Raw genomic sequence first — 4,991 nt, forward strand, 5'->3', positions numbered from 1 at the left:
GAGGGGAGGAATCCCTTCCTCCTGAGTTGGACTTACTCGCCTGGTCCCCCAATATTTCCAAATTATCTAGTGTCTTTGCTTTTTCATTTGTGTGCAGCTCCGCTTCCAGGTCCTGAACGCTGATCCACGCAGGACGTGGAGGGAAACATTTACCAACAGTTCCCGTTTTGTTTTTTTACTTTAAAATAAGATATGTGCAGTGTGCATAGGAATTTGTTCGTAGTTTTTTTTTTAAACTATAGTCCGGCCCTCCAACGGTCTGAGTGACAGTGAACTGGCCCCCTGTTTAAAAAGTTTGAGGACCCCTGCTATAATAATAAAAGCATAAATGCTAGTTAGACCAGACGTCCTTCTGGACGGAGCTGGGGCTGTGAGTGAAGCCTGGATCCCGGGTGCCTGCCGGCGGCCAGAGGGAGAGAAGCTTGGGTCCCGGGTGCCAGAGGGAAGCCGGTGCTGGCAGCCGGGGGAAGGAAGGCCTACTCTTGCACGAATTTCATGCATCGGGCCTCTAGTAGTACCATAAGCTGGGATGGCTACACTGGTGTCAGACATTATAGACTCCAGTCAAGATAGAAAAGAGCAATGCTGTACACCTGAAACTAATGTAACATAATAGTGAATGTCAAATGTAACATCAGTGAAGAAAAAGATAAAGAAAAATACAATGATAAAAGCATCAACCGATGAGGAAGATTATATAATTATAAACTTTTACAACCTAACAACACAGTCCCAAAAATACATGAAATAAAAATTGATAGAATTAAAGGATGAAATAGGATAAGAGCTGAGACACCAACACCCCACTTTCAACAGTGCACAGAGAAACCAGACAAGACTCTGAGGAAGGGGAGAACTTGGGTGTGCCAACAGCATGGACCAGCCAGCCCTCCAGCACTCAGCTGCAGAGCACACCGCCTTCCCCGGGACCAGACTATTCTGCAGGACAGGACATTCGGGGGGCCTCAACCCGGGTCTCAATAAATTTTAAAACACTGAAATCATAAAAAGTACCTCCACCAACCATGGGGACTGAGTTTACAAATCAACAACAGAAGGAAATCTGGAAGATTCACAAATATGTGGAGATTAAGCAGTGCAATCTTGACCAAGGGCCGATGAGGGGTCGGGGCCAGGCAGTACTCAAGTTGAATGACCATGGAAACAACACACTGAAGCTGGGGGTTCTGAGGAAGCAGCTGCAAATGCCTGCAGTAGGAGGAGGGAAACCTCACGTCCTTGAGCTCACCGTACACCGTGAAGAATCAGAAAAAGAGCAAACTGAACCCAAAGCAGCAGCACAGGAGGAAATAGTAAAGGCACGAGTGGAAATAAATGCCATAGAAAAAAAAGGAAAAACAATATGGAATCAACAACCAAAAATAAAATAAGCTGAAACCGGTTTGGCTCAGTGGATAGAGCGTCGGCCTGCGGACTGAAGGGTCCCGGGTTCGGTTTCGGTCAAGGGCATGTACCTGGGTTGCGGGCACATCCCTGGTGGGGGATGTGCAGGAGGCAGCTGATCGATGTTCCTCTCTCATCGATGTTTCTAACTCTCTATCTCTCTCCCTTCCTCTCTGTAAAAAATCAATAAAATATATTTTTAAAAAAACTGACAAAGCTTGAGCTAGGCTGACCAAGAAATAAGAGCGCACTCAAGAGACTGAACCAGGAAAGAAAGTGGGGACCTACTTCCCACCTTACAGGACATACAGGACTGCCAGCAACTGCTGTGAGCAGCTCTATGCCAACAAATTAGGTAACTCAGATGGAAAGGGAAAAATAATAAAAACACACAAATTACCAAAGTAACAACTACTGGGGCCAGAGGCGCCATCTAGAAGAAGCTCCCACTTGCCAAAGGTGGACAATCTGCCCAGCAGGTGTGGCTCAGCGGTTGAGTGTTGACCTCAACCGGGAGGTCATGGTTCGATTCCTGGTTGTGGGCTTGATCCCCAGTGGGGGGATGCGGGAGGCGGCCGATCGGTGATTCTCTCTCATCATTGATGTTTTTAACTCTCTCCCCCTCTCCCTTCTTCTTTGAAATCAATAAAAATATATTTAAAATTTTATAAAAAGTTGGCACAGTCTGAGCCTTATTAAGGATCAGAATCACAATAGACTGAAATTCATCAAATATATTTAAATACATGGGTCCTCATCTTCTCAGGATGAAAGAGAACCGACTCATTGGTTCTCTTGTTAAGTAAACAAAACAGAAAACCCCAGCATTTCCCCACCTTTTCTGTGACTGAGCCACTGAGCAGCAAACCATAGACGAGGGAGGTGTCTCCGTGTACCATTCCAGCTAATAAGTGAAATGAACCAACAGAGGAAAGAGATCCCTATACGCAACTCCAGCTGAAGCCACGAACGGCACCGAGTACCACTAGTTGTTTACGTGACAAAGGAAAGCCAGTCACCGGGGCCTCCTGATGCACCTAGAGTCTTTGCCACGAATGCACTCAGGTCCCTGGACCCCACTGCTGGCCTGCAGGCAACAGAGGGGGTGTGCTGGACCGTGCCAGGGGCTTCAATGCTGGCTCAAAGGGTCCAGTCCTATGCTTGCTTCAGCAGCACACATACTAAAACTGGAACAATACAAAGAAGATTAGCATGGCCCCTGTGCAAGGATGACATGCAAATTCAGTGAAGTGTTCCATATTTAAAATAAAATAAAATGGTCCAGTCCTTTGACAGGGGAACTGTGAGGCCAGGAAGGGCAGGGAGAAAGGATGCACAGCCACTCAGACACAGTGGGCCTGGCAGTGAGCGGAGAAACCAGTGTGCACACCAGTTTGTCTTGTAAAAGAGATACACACCAGAGTGCTAAGGACAGCCTCCCGGGAGGGGGAGGCATGGGATAGAGTGGGGGTCAAAGGATACTCCATGTTATCTATTTTATTGTTTGTAAAGACCCAAAGCAAATGTTAAAAAAACCTCAGTCCTGGGTGGAGGAAGGGAGGTGTGGGGGGGGAGTCAGCAGGCCTAAAGCCGTGCTGGAAAGCGGAGTAGCTCTGGGCAGCCTCAGTGGTCGCGGCCCACCTCCCGGGACTGCTGCCCAGGTGAGTTAACATGTGAGACAGAGACCTGGGGACAGTGCCCGGCAGAGGAGGCAGTTTAGAGGTGCCACCGCTAGCCCTTGCATGGGACATCATACAGGGGAACACAGACTCTGGCACAGAGGCCGAAAGGCTGAGTCCTCTGCTCCTGCATCTGTGCTGCCGACACGATGTGTCCACTGGGGAAACTCACGACACTCTGACCTACCCACTTTTCTGCACATACACTAAACTTTAACAAATGTGCAGAAAAGGAGGGAGGAAGGGAGGGAGGGAGGAGATATTTGCCAAATAAGACTTGGAACCTAGCAAAAGCCTATTAAGAAATAGAAAGGCCCTGGCCGGTTTGGCTCAATGGATAGAGCATCAGCCTGCAGAATGAACGGTCCCAGGTTCGATTCCGGTCAAGGGCACATGCCCCGGTTGTGGGCTCAATCCCCGTAGGGGTGTGCAGGAGGCAGCCTATCAATGATTTTCATCATTGACATTTCTATCTCTCTCTCCCTTCCTTTCTGAAATAAATAAAAATATATATATTAAAAAAAAAAACAGGAAGACTGCCCTAGCCAGTTTGGCTCAGTGGACAGAGCATCAGCCTGTGGACTGGAGGGTCCCAGGTTTGATCCTAGTCAAGGGCACTTACCTAGATTGCAGGCTTGAACCCCAGTCCTGGTCGGGGCATGGGTGGGAGGTAACCAATCCATGTGTCTCTCTCACATTGATATTTCTCTTCCCCCTTTACCCATCCACCCCTGCCACTTTCTCTGGAAATGAAATATCCTCGGGTGAAGATTAACAACAAAACAAAAGAAAGAAAAAGAGATAGAGAGACCAAAGAACTAGAGACAGTTACTCTGAACTGTTGCCTAAAAATGTAAATTATCTACTAGGGATTTCAATAAATACTCCTTTCAGAGGTGAAATAAAAGGAACAAAATTGAAGGTATGCTCTAAGAGAAAGACAAAACAACTGTGGAAACTTGAACACAGATGAGGTTCTATGGTTAAATCTGTTGGGTATGATGATGAACTGGAGACCTTTTTTTATAACATCCTTAACAGTCAGGTGAAGGTGTATCCTGAAGTATTTATAGGTAAAAACCCAGTCACCCCTGCAATCTTCTTTTTTTAAAAAAAAAATATATTTTATTGATTTTTTTACAGAGAGGAAGAGAGAGGGATAGAGAGTTAGAAGCATCGATGAGAGAGAAACATCGATCAGCCGCCTCCTGAACACCCCCTACTGGGGATGTGCACGAAACCCAGGTACATGCCCTTGACCGGAATCAAACCCGGGACCCTTGAGTCAGCAGGCCGACGCTCTATCCATTGAGCCAAGCCGGTCAGGGCACCCTTGCAATCTTCTTAAAAGTGGTCGAGGGGGAGAGAAGCAGGACAGGGAGAGGGGATGAAACAAGACTGGCAGAAGGATGACAAATGATGAACAAGATGACAACGTGGGAGGTCACCATACCACCCTCTCCAATTTTGTGCCTGGTGGCAAATGTCCATAATAAGCATAAACTTTAGAAGTTTAACTCTGAAGAATAAAACTGGTGATGGGGGAAGTCCCTTCTTTTCAACATAAGCCTCTTCTACTCTTGATTTACCAGAGAAAATCCAAGGAAACACCCAAACAAGGACAATGGTTCGAATGCCCCAGGGGCGCGCTCCCTCCTGCTGGCACTCTGCTGGACACACAGGGACCAGAGCCCGCATAGAGGGAAGCCACGGCCCCCCGCGGCTTGAGGGCCCAGGAGCAGAGCTTTACCTGCAGTTGTCCAGGAAGCGGCACTTGCCCTCCAGGAAGAAGGGACAGGGCTTCAGAGACTTGTGCGTGGGTTACAGGTAGAGGCCCCGCACAGCCGCGGAGCCGTCCTCTGCCTCTTCCGTGCCCACGACCTTGGCGTTGTGATACTCCAGGGTGCC

The 4,991-nt window shown here is 47.9% G+C and overlaps 1 protein-coding gene across 2 annotated transcripts in view; it reads right to left on the reverse strand.

The window, feature by feature from the left end:
* Positions 1-4,991, reverse strand: part of ZGPAT (zinc finger, CCCH-type with G-patch domain) — a 22,264-nt gene extending 17,273 nt beyond the window's left edge. Inside the window, exon 1 of one of the 2 annotated variants that reach the window (XM_006779647.2) lies at positions 4,834-4,991. The gene's annotated coding sequence lies outside the window, so the exon portion shown is untranslated. The remainder of the gene's footprint in view (positions 1-4,833) is intronic. The other variant, XM_015567692.1, reaches the window with a different exon arrangement.

The sequence above is a fragment of the Myotis davidii genome, unplaced genomic scaffold, assembly GCF_000327345.1.
Source record: "Myotis davidii unplaced genomic scaffold, ASM32734v1 scaffold244, whole genome shotgun sequence".
In the NCBI taxonomy this organism is placed as follows: domain Eukaryota; kingdom Metazoa; phylum Chordata; class Mammalia; order Chiroptera; family Vespertilionidae; genus Myotis; species Myotis davidii.